This window comes from Mesoplodon densirostris, chromosome 1 (assembly GCF_025265405.1).
Source record: "Mesoplodon densirostris isolate mMesDen1 chromosome 1, mMesDen1 primary haplotype, whole genome shotgun sequence".
Taxonomy (NCBI): Eukaryota; Metazoa; Chordata; class Mammalia; order Artiodactyla; family Ziphiidae; genus Mesoplodon; species Mesoplodon densirostris.
This window is the reverse complement of record NC_082661.1, coordinates 85,788,005-85,800,464: the sequence shown is the minus strand read 5'-3', so window position 1 is coordinate 85,800,464 and position 12,460 is coordinate 85,788,005.

Sequence of the window (12,460 nt, the reverse complement as noted above, 5' to 3'; positions counted from 1 at the left end):
AACAGTGAGAGGCCCGCGCACCACAAAAAAAAAAAAAAGAAAAGGAAAAAAAAGAAAAAGTAACAGAAGGATACCAAAGTTTAGCAAAACTTTAAGGAGATTCCAGATGTCACAGATTAAAGTACTCAAAAGTTAGTATTCCAAAAGGTTGGGCCATTGAAAACATAGAACACAAGCACAAACAAAAAATACCTAAACCTAAACTTCAGGGCAGAAACTTTTCTGTTCTTACGCCTTCCTGTCTCAGTAGGATCTGACCATTAGTGTAAGGAGAGAGACTGCAGCTATGGAGGAAAATGGTGCCAAGAACTACAGCTGCAGGAAGTTTTTTGGTATTTTTTTTCACTTTTTACTTTTGACATGTAAAATTAATACATACACAAGTTAAAAAACCTCAGACAGTACAGAGTGGTACTAAATGAAAAGTAAGTTCTCTACCTTACCTCGTTCTCCCCCTCCCCATTTCTAATCCAGCTCCCTTGGAGTATAGTTGCTTTACAATGTTGGGTTAGTTTCTGCTGTACAGCAAAGTGAATCAGCTATACATATACATATATCCCCTCTTTTCTGGATTTCTTTCCCATTTAGGTCACCACAGAGCATTGAGTAGAGTTCCCTGTGCTATACAGTAGGTTCTCGTTAGTTATCTATTTTATACATAGTATCAATAGTGTATATGTGTCTATCCCAATCTCCCAATTCATCCCACCCCCCCACCAGCTCCCTATTTTTAAACATTTTTATTCTGCTGCTGGTTATTACCATACCTCTGAAACTTATGTTAATTCCTCCATTTCTCGTTCATCAACTTTAGACAGTATCTATTAAAAGATGATAAATTTAGTTCATATTTCTTTATCCACTACTAAGTTTTTCCAGTTACAGTATTTTGGGTCTTCTGGTGTTTATCCATAATTTTAAAGAATATGCTTAAACCCCATATTTTGTTACATAAATTTTAGATAGTGTATCTTGATTCCTTACTAGATAAGGTGAGAAAAATCTGTCTGACATTACCTTCCACATCTCTCTGCTGCCTTAACAGACTTCGTTTTTTTTTTACATTATCAATGTTAATATTAGATTCTCTTTTATAGTTACTATTGTCTTCCAAGTTTTGTTTATATGTTGATTCTACAAACTGAAATAGCATTTACATTATTCCAATTATTAAATTACTCCTTACTGAAAGACTGAATAGCTCTACCTATTGAGGAAAAAAAGGTAATCTATATCATCAGAATGGAAAGATGAATGTTCCAAGTGTCAAGCTCAAAAGGGATTCCTTAAACCCAATCTTCAAGCATTTCTATTAAATTATTCATTTAGCCAGTGATACCTTTAATTTCCAAGAAATCTTTTTTCTTTGATTATTCTTGTTACCCAGCCACCTATTCTTTGGCTTCTTGACTCCTTAGATGTTAGGGTTTGGGGTTGTTTTTAATCTTTTTTTTTTCAGTTCTCTTAATTAACTGTTTTCTTCAGGAGTCAACTATTATATCTGTTCCACTTGGACCTTCTCATTTTTGCTGTTGGTTTCTTCTAAATTTCCTGGTTTTGTTTTGTTTTGTTTTTTCCATACACATGCATGATTAAAATGATTGATCAATACTGGTAGCATGATTTTCAACTGTGCCATTATAGACCTGTCCCTTGAATGAAAAGATGAATGGTAGGGTCTATGTAATATAAGCTAGTACAGTCAGCCCTATGCATCCATAAGTTCCACATCCACCGATTCAACCAACTTAAGATCCAAAATATTCCAAAAATATTCCAGAAAGTTCCAAAATGCAATACTTAAATCGGCTGTGCGCTGGCAACTATGTACCTAGCATTTACGTTGTATTAGGTATTATAAGTAATCTATAGATGATGTAAAGCATACAGAAGGATGTGCATAGGTTATATGCAAATACTGTGCCATTTTATATAACGGACTCGAACATCTGTGGATTGTGGTATCCACAGGGCATCCTGGAACTGATCACCCACAGATACTGAGGGATGACTGTATTCTTTAAGGGTACGTTTAGATATTTTGTTAACCATGTATTTTTTTTGAAATTTGAAATACATTTTTAATGTATTTTTTTGACTTTCAAAAAATGCATGAAAATATCATTTATTTATTTAGTTTTTTGTGTGCCAGAATTCACTCACTCACTCTCTATAACGAATACGCCTTGGACCGAGGGCCTGAAGGTTAAACATAATTTCCAGGTATGGTCAGCAGAGAGCAGCAAAGGGTAGTGGAACAAGTACTCACTGTCCAGGCCTGGGCATCCCTCTCTTTTACCTTTTCCTGGAGGTAAAAATCAATTAGCAGGTAGTAGAAGGTCCAGAGTGCCAGAATCAGGAGAGAAATTACTCACAGGGACAGTGACCCAGAATGGGGATTAGGCTGAGGAGGCAGTGGAAAGGTTTAGCCACAATTCAGAGCCTGGTATCTGTCACAGAGATGTAGACAACTAGACATCAGGAGGTGAATCATCAATTAGAGCACTTTCACAGTTCTGACTGCTACTCCCAGCCTGTCTAAAACCCAAAGTCTGGCTCCTTAAAGTAACAGGAGTCGACTCTCCACCTTGGGAACTGATACAAACTTCCTGTCTGAGAGTTGGTTCATGCTGCCAGCATTGGCTAAGGGCTCCACAGCCAGCCATTTTGAGGAGGAGACAGTGGGGTATGGGCACCAAATGCAAATGCTAACAGTTAATGTAAACACTCAGATACATTCCAATTAAATAATTTGGGAGTCAACCTAACCATGACGTGGCTTAAATATATTTTCTTCCCTCCTCCAGAGGGGAAACATTGTTTAGTTGTGGAAACACTGTATGACTTTGAAATTAGACAAATGTGACTCTATGAATTGTTAGGTATATGGCTCTCAGTTACTTAACTCTACTGAGCCTCAGTTTGTCCATCTGTAAAACTAGAAATAATGATTCTTACCTCACAAATCTGCTGCAAAGAAATGAGATGATGTACATAAACTGCGTGGCAAAGAGCTTGGCAACTTTTAGTCAGTCAACATTGGTACCTGTTCTGTCTCCCTGTCTTTATCTTGGAAGAAGATCCATGATACTACTTGCTCTCTTTGAACACAAAGTCTCGCTGTCTCCTAGAAGCATACTAACATTAATTGAGGGATTACTGTGTTAGGTACCATAGTAAGTTTTCTGAAGTGCTACCTCACTTAAGTCTCATAACCAGCCTATAAGGAATGTACTTTTATCATCATCTCCATGTTACAAATGAGGACATTGTAAACTGGTTTTCCTAGTCTTCTCACGTAGGGAGTAAAGAACAAGGAGGGATTCAAAACAGGTAATTGGATTCCAGAACTCATGCTCTTGACAATACACAATCTGTTTTCCAATACAGACATTTAATCAAAGATTTAAAAATCTAAGGGAAAAAACAGAATTAAGAAAATAGTCTTGTCTTTGCAGTGTGTTTAAATGTTGGTACTATTGGCATAGGATCACCTCTTCTATTTGATATTTAGGGCAAAATTTCAGTGTTCAATGACATAAATGAAAACACTTTGTTGCAGACTTAGAGAATGGACATGTGGACACAGCGGGGGAAGGGGAGGGTGGGATGAATTGGGAGATTAGGATATATACACCACCATGTGTAAAATAGAGAGCTAGTGGGAACCTGCTGTAAAGCACAGGGAGCTCAGCTCGGTGCTCTGTGATGACCTAGATAGGTGGGATGGGGGGTGGCGGTGGGAGGGAGGTCCAGGAGGGAGGGGATATGTGTATACATATAGCTGATTCACTTCACTGTATAGCAGACACTACCACAACATGGTAATTATACTCCAATAAAAAAATACATTAATAATTTTTTTTAAAAAGAAAACACACCTTGTCACTGTTATTCCATTTAGAGTTCTTTCATAAAATTAAAAGAACTAACAACGGTATTTGGAAGACATTCAGCTTTAGCTATTACATTTAAAGATAACTATTACATGACTAAGGAAAGCTTCCTTGATCTTTCTGAGAAAAGGTTTTCTCTCTTTTGCTTCACTACAAGGGGAAGATGGTACAAAAACACTTCTTTCTCAATGGATGCCTAAAAAACAATCACAATCCTGGTTACATGTAAGAATCATGCAAAACGCTTTTTATAAATACAGGTTTTCTGGATCTGGTGACTCAAAACCTCTGGGAGAGTACAGCCTAAAAAGCTCCTCAAAGCAATTCTGATGCATATCAGAACTGATTACCAGTGACTAGATTCTACAAGGAGAGAAGTCTTCCTGGCCTCTAACCTCTCCAAAAGGGAGAGGCAGAGAATGGAGATAATTTGGGAATTGGGGAAGGTGCAGAGATACGTTTGCCTACATTTCTTGCCTTACGTAGATTCTGCCACATGCTTGATGAGAGGCCAAAAAGTGTTGCCCAATGAGCCTCCATAGTTCTAAACACAGTCAAGCACGTCCAGACTAGCACTGTCCCTTTAAAACTGGTGAGCAGTCTCTGGAGGCCACTGTCTATATGCTGCATCTATGCTAGTTTGGTTTTAAGAGGAGAGGCCTTAACAAGGTCACAGAGGACTAAAAAGACCTGTGCTTCTGGCTTCCATCCACCTTTTCAGACTTCACCTTCCTGTACCTTCTGTTAGTGTCTCCAATCTAGCAAACTCTTTCATGTCTCTGAAATTTCATATACTCAAATTCTATTCCTTCAGCATGAAATATGAAACATCCTCTCCCGGACTTCCCTGGTGGCACAGTGGTTAAGAATCCACATGCCAATGCTAGGGGACATGGGTTCGATCTCTGGTCCAGGAAGTTCCCACATGCCGCGGAGTGACTAAGCCCGTGCGCCACAACTACTGAGCCTGCGCTCTAGAGCCCATGAGCCACAACTACTGAGCCCACGTGCCTAGAGCCCCTGCTCCACAACAAGAGAAGCCACCACAATGAGAAGCCCACATACCGCAACGAAGAGTAGCCCCTGCTTGCTGCAACTGGAGAAAGCCCACGCACAGCAACGAAGACCCAACACAGCAAGCAAGCAAGCAAGCAAGCAATAAGTAAATAAATATATTTATTTATTTAAAAAAAAGAAACATCCTCTCCCAACACATATTTTCTCTTCTCCTCTTCTTCTCTTTCCCTCTCTCTCTCTCTCCCCCTCCTTCCCTCCATACCTCTTTCCCTCTCTCCCTTCCTCCCCTTCCCCCCCCCAATTAATTCCAAATTATCTTCTAAAGCTCATTTCAAAGGAGCTTTTCAAAGGAGCCTTCCTTGCCTGCCCTCTCCACAATCAAAAGTCAGGTGTCTGGTCCCTCTTGTAATTGCTCATCTCACTCTAATTTTTCTTTGTAGTACCTACCAGAGTCTGGCATTAAGAGTTATTGGTGAGACTCTGTTTAATTTCTGTCTCCCCAATTTAAATCTAGGTTTTGTGAGAGAGCTGGGCCAGAGTCCCTTTTGCTCCCTGCTGCCGAGACCTAACCAGGTGCCTTTCTTTCAGTACAGGTTCAAACACTCTGCTAAATGAATGAAGTAAAAGAAAGAGAGACTATTTTAGATTATTCCTTTCTTCCTTCATCCACAGCAGAAAATTATTTCATAAAATGTTTTGAATTCCTCCAATGTGCCAATGCCTGTGAGAATTAAATGATAAATCAAAAATAGACTCATTCCTTGAGATCCTTAGAGTCTAGTGGGGAATAAAAGATATGTATTCAGATAACATTACAGGAACCTTACAAGGGAAACCACAAACTTCATTATATGATCAAATTTCAGTCCTCCACCGTTGTCAAAGGAAAGAGACCGTCCCTGTGAGGAGAGGTTAGGGGGCCTCACTGCTCGGAGGCTGGGAGTCAGCTGGATTTGAATCCTTTAGTTGCACTGTGGCTGCCTGGTTTCACAGCACCTCAACTATCTGTGCATCAGCCTCCTCAACTGTACAGTGGTCAATTTTCAAGTGGAAAGAGAAAGGTGTCTTTACATAAAATGTTTGTAGCAGATTACTGTAGGTTCCCTAACACTGAAGAAGATACACAGATGGCAAATAAGCACATGAAAAGATGTTCAGCATCATTAACTATTAGGGAAATGCAAATTAAATCCACAATGAGATGGCGCTACACAGCTATCAGAATGCCTAAGATAAAAAATGACACCACCAACTGCTTGTGTGGACTTGGATAAACAATCATTCATACAGTGCTGGTGAGAATGTGAAATGGTACAGCCACTCCGGAAAACAATTTGACAGTTTCTTAAAAAACAAAAGATACAACTACCATACAACCAGACATTTGCACTCCTGGGCATTTAGCCTAGAGAAATGGATACTTATGTTGACACAAAAATGTGTACACAAATGTTTGTTGCAGCTTTATCTGTAACAGCCCAACACTGAAGACAACCTGGGCCTTCCTTAACAGTTGGTTAAGCAAACTGTGACACATCATTATCATGGACTACTACCAAGAGTTACAAAGAAATGAACTATTAATACCTGCAACAATCTGGATGAATCTCCCATTATGCTGAGTGGAAAAGAGCGAATCCCAAAGTGTTACATACTGTATGATCCCGTTGATATAACATTTGTGAAAATGGCAAAATTAAAGAAATGGAGAAAGATTAATGGTTGCCAGGGATTAAAGAGGTGGTAGAAGTGGGAGGGAAGTCTATGTGGCTGTAAACTGGTAATATAAAGGATCCCTGAGGTGATGGAAATGTGCCATGTCTTGTTTCAATGTTAATATACTAGTTATGGTATTGTACTATAGTTTAGAGAGATATTACCATTGAGGGAACCTGGGTAAAATGTTATAGACTCTCTCTGTATTATTTTTTTATAGCTACATGGGAATCTACAGTTATTTCAAAATAAAAAAAATTAATTAAAAGAAAGAAAAGATGGAGGCAAAGTCAGGGAAACAAGTATGGCAGTTTGTCAGTTACAGCATGATCTTGACTACTACAGAATCCTCAGGCTTCATGGATTTGTTCACCGTACTCTGCCAAGTGCTACAGACATCCTCAAGTTTCAGTGCCAAGAACTGGAGAAAAAAGGATGTTTATGTCAATCAAAGAGCACTTGGAGCTTTCTGGTGGTCATTCAAGGCTTCACCGCATCAGGTAGCCTTTTAATATACTATTTTTGACCATCAAAACAGACTGGTGGTTACAAGAGGTGTTTTATTTCCTCTAAGACATGAGAACTAATTTTTAACTTCAGCACTGGTTTCCTGAAAAGCGGCTGGTGCTCATAAGATTCAGTGTTGCTGAACACAGGTGAGCAACTTTACATTCTCGGGGCAGAGGGGGTGTGGGGGGAACACTTTTTTGGCTCCACAGGGGAGAATTTTCTGTAGAACTATGAAAACTTCTGCTCTATTTATCAGAGTCTTTATGTTCTGTTCAGTTTAGTTGTTTTACCTATTATGACCAGAGAGTTCTGTTAGAGCTTAGTCATAGCTCAACCAAATAATAGCTAAGCACTGCTTTGTATTTAGAAACTTTTTGATGTTTCCAGTATTATTTGCTGATCTTTGAGAATTTTCCCCAAAATCTGAATATGGATTTAGATAAGATTGGGGTCAATTTTCCAGAATCCTCCGTTATCTAAATTTTTATGTTAACATGACACCAAATTGTAGTTACGTCTTTGCAAATCTCCATATCGTTTTATTTTATCTATATTAGGCCACAAATTGTCCTCTTTTGGGTGGTTGTTGGTTTTTTGCTGCTATTGTTGGTTTTTACCATCTTGTAATACTCTCTACCTTTGGCCTCTTGGTTCTCCTCTTCCTACCATTTCGTGACCAGCTTTGCTGCTTTCCCCTTTTCCCCACCTCTAAGAGTCCACATGCGCCAGGGCTTTGTTCCTGAAACTGTTCTCTGTCCATACCAACTCCCTAAGTAACCTAATTTCTTTCAATAACTTTCAATAACTTACTGACTCCTGAATTTGAGCTGTGAAGCCATACTTGGGAGATTGAGGCTAACTTTTAGGGTTGTGTCAACCTTGACATTTAATATAAACTCCATCATATATTTGACCAGAGACTAGCTGTTCTGTGGTGTTTGATGTTTTGCAGGAGAAGCCCTTATGTTGAGGTGGACACCCACAGTGAAAATACTACATCATCTGAGGGAGCCAATCATAGCCTGCTGATCCAGAGCCCCGTAGAACTCAAAAGAGGTTGGAGAAGGCAGAAGCGGTACCTCTTCTCATTCAGTGATTTAATGCTTATGTCTAATACCAAGTGCATATACATTACATGCTCTCCCGCTTATCATACAGTTCCACGTTTGCTAACCCTTACTGTAAGAAAATATGACAGGCAGTGTCTCTCTTGCCTGGGGCTTACAGACAGGTGATAAAAATAAGAGGGGGAAATTACAGATTGTGATTAGTGCTTCTGATACAAAGTAGCTAGGGTACCATGTAGAAGATGGGACCATATTACAGAGGGGTTGTCCAGGAGGACCTCTCAAGGTGGCAGCCTCTAAGCTGGACCTGCGGGGTGAGAAGCAGCCACCATTTCTAGCCAAGGTGGCTGCGCCTTTTAGGCTGAGGGAGCAGCAGGCGTAAGTGGGTGCAGCTTAGCCCCCTGGAGGGAGTTCAGGGAAAGCCAGTGTGACTGGAGCCTAAAGTGGGGGGCACGATATTAGATATGATACTGGAGTCAGGGTTCCAGCCACACAGGGTCTCCACAGGCCTTAGTAAGGGGCTGATATACTATGCTGAAGGGTGTTTAACTAGGACAGTAACCATATCTGGTTTATATTTTTAGCAAAATTTTCTGACTATTGGTAGATGATGGATTTTGGGGTAAGCAAGAGTGGAAGCAGGGTGACTAGTTAGGGGAGGCAACAGTCATGATGAATAGTAACAAGGGCTCCATTTGGGGGCTGGCAGTGAAAATGAAAGATTCAGCCAGACAGATTTGGAATATATGTTGGAGACAGAATCAACTGGATGCACTTTCCTCTCAACCCTGAATACAAATGCAACCAATACCATAGACTTAGTGGCTTAAACAACAGAAATGTATTTCCTTATAGTTCTGGAGGCTGGAAATCCGAGATCAGGTACCAGTATGGTGAGGTTCTAGTGAGAGCTCTCTTCCTGGCTTCCAGGTGGCTGTCTTCTCACTGTATGTTCACGTGGCATTTCCCAACTGCGTGAATGTGGGGAGAGAGAAAGAAATCTCTCTCCCTCCTCAAACAAGCCCACCAATCCTACTGGATTAGAATCTCACCCGTATGACCTCATAAGCCTTAATTACATCCTAAAAGCTCTATCTCCAAATACAGTTGTATTGGCAGTGAGGGCTTCAGTGTACGAAGGTGTCAGCAGGGAGAGGGGGAGACACAGTTCTTCCACTGCAATGACTAGCAGTACTGAGTGGTGCCACCTTGTATGAGTTTTCACCACAATTTTTAGAAAACCACCTACAAGATCATTCCCACAATAACATTTAGGTACATTCAAGATCATTATTAATATGAAAAATTTGTTTTTTCTTGTTCCAGAAAGAAATAACAATTAAAATGAAATAGCCTCCTGTGATATCTCTTCTCTGTCATGCCTCATCCTTGATGGAGGATTGTGTTATGCCCTGAATCAGTCTGTGCAAATTAATAATCTGAGTTTAGCACCTAGTTTTTCCACTTGAAAAGGGGTGGGGGGACTGAAGTTCCCTTTTACCTCAGTTCATCTTCAGACTTCAGTTGAAAACTCATCTTTAGGTTGATGCTATAGAAATCCACACAAATGGAATAAATAGTTGACTAACTGCTACCTATGTATTTGGTCAGAATAAGTAAATTTTAGCTTCTATGTAATAATAAGCGTAAATGTTTATTTCTTGCCAAAGAAATTATATTCCTCCGGTTGTGTGGGATGTTAATATTCAGTGAAAATTATTTTGAGATTTTTGTCATTTTCTTTTGTACTACATACATTAGAAACTTCTGTTCTCAAGAATTAAACTCAGATGAAACCTTCACTATCACTTTTGATATTCATTAGAATGCTTATAGTAAGTTATTTTTCAAATAAAATTATTACTTTTGTTTTTTAGAACAGGATCTGCTTTATAAATATTAAGATATTAATACTAGTAAAGGCCCATGAAGAATTTACAAATGGCAAGGGACTGTACCTAGTCCACTGGCTTTAGACATCACTATCCTCATATTTAGTTATTGAAGAATACAGAAACAATGAAAAATGAATTTTATTTAGGTCAAAGATGACGATTACTATTAACTTATCAGTGAGATGACAGATACTTATAGAATATACCACAACCCCTCCTCCTAAGCTTCTAAGGCAACACCCCTGTGTTAGAATAGGAGAAATCTCCCTAGAATCCTATAAATTTCACAAACCATTGGGGCTTACCCCCTAGTATAAGGCTAAGGTAAAGGAGGGGGCATCCATAGTAAGGGATACACAGTAGAAATTAAAACTGCAGCCCTCCTCTCCCTTCTCCTCAAGTCAGTTTACATTAGATTCATTCTTTCTAACTTCTACTGAGAAAATCTCACTCAGTTGTGACTGAGTGTGAAGAAACACAATGAGACCCTAGGAGAATCCACTGTAGTATAAAGCTTTGTTGTGATACAATTTGAACATTTCCAAGCTAGCATCTAGCTTTGTTGGTGTAATATGAGATTTATCATCTCACTCCACAAATAAAAGAATAATCCCATCAGAAAGCCTGGTGGCTCTGGGGGAAGAGATGAGGCTCAGGATAGGAAAGAGGAGGAGGGTTCTTCAGGGAGCTACAGGTCAACACCCATGGAGGCCAAGTGGTTATGAGCACAGGCCCATGAGTTAGGTTGTCTGAGTTCAAACCCTGTTTCTGTTGCTTTTGGCAACAGAAAACTGTGAGTTTCCTCATCTGTAAAATGGCGCTAATAAAGACTACCTGATGTAGTTTACAATTAAATGAAATAATGTTTATAAAATATTCAGAACAGTGCTTGGCATATGGTAAGTGCTCAATGTTACAGGAGAGTCGAAACCATGCTCTGGACTTTTGGATAACTCCTTGGTTTGGTTTCAAGGGAGTGGATAATCTTGGCACTGTACTTCACTAAGAAGAGAATTATTCAAATGACTTTTTCCAGGACAGTGTATTTGGAAGTTTCCGCACAGTACCTTGGGGGTCAATACACATAGATATCTACATCAGAAAAAAAAAATCTATCTTTCCCATTGGCCATATAGTTTTAGCTTGATAATGCCTTTTAGCATTACTATGTAGAAAAATAATTTTATCTGATAATTGTGTTTCAAAGAAATCTTCAAATACACAGACATAGGGGAAAATGTTGAAATTAACTGACTACATAATTGCAAAGAAATAAAGCCATACTATAAAACACAACTCATGAAGAGAGAAGAGAGTCCAGCTCCTTCTTTTAAAACTATCCCTCCTCTATTATGGAAAAGGCGTTAAGGTGCTGATGACCAGCCCATTTGCCCTCTCAGAATTCTCAGTCTATCTCTTTCTTTATATATATATACATATATATATATATATATACACATATATATATATGTATATATGTATATATATATGTATATATATATATATATATTTTTTTTTTGGGCTGCGTTGGGTCTTCGTTGCTGCGCCCGGGCTTTCTCTAGTTGCAGCGCTACTCTTCGCTGCGGTGCACGGGCTATCATTGTGGTGGCTTCTCTTGTTGCAGAGCACGGGGTCTAGGCGCACGCACTTCAGTAGTTGTGGCACGCAGCTCAGTAGTTGTGGCACGCAGGCTCAGTAGTTGTGGCGCACGGGCTTAGTTGCTACGTGGCATGTGGGATCTTCCCAGACCAGGGCTCAAACCTGTGTCCCCTGCATTGGCAGGCAGATTTTTAACCACTGCACCACCAGGGAAGTCCCAAGCTGTTATATTTTGTGTGCCAACAAATCCTTTCTGTTTTACTGAAATGCTTTCTACTAGCTTCATGTTATATAAAGGAATGGAAAACTATAATTAGGGGTTTGTGTTCTACATGTGCTTTACTTTGTCATTACCTGAATACAAGCTTTGCCTTTAGAATATAGATAATAATTTAACAATAATTATTTACTCACCTGTTTAATTTTTTTTAATTTATAGCAATTTTTATTCTTTTTTGCAGTCTGTAACTATAACAGTAACAAATTCAGACACAGTGAATGATGTTATCAACATGTCACTTTCAAAGCTAGGAATAACTGTAAGTTACCTGCAAGTTATTTTTAGTTAAAAACAAACTTTGATTTTTGAGATTCGTGTGTTTGTGTGTGTGTGTGTGTGTGTGTGTGTGATGTACCTACCATCATAAGCTGATTATTACAGATATGTAAGTCATATTTGGTGCCCCTAAATTCAGAAGTTGAAGGCAGCAAAGCTATGTTATTAGCCTATACATGAGTGTTGTATTCCCATTTTAAATTC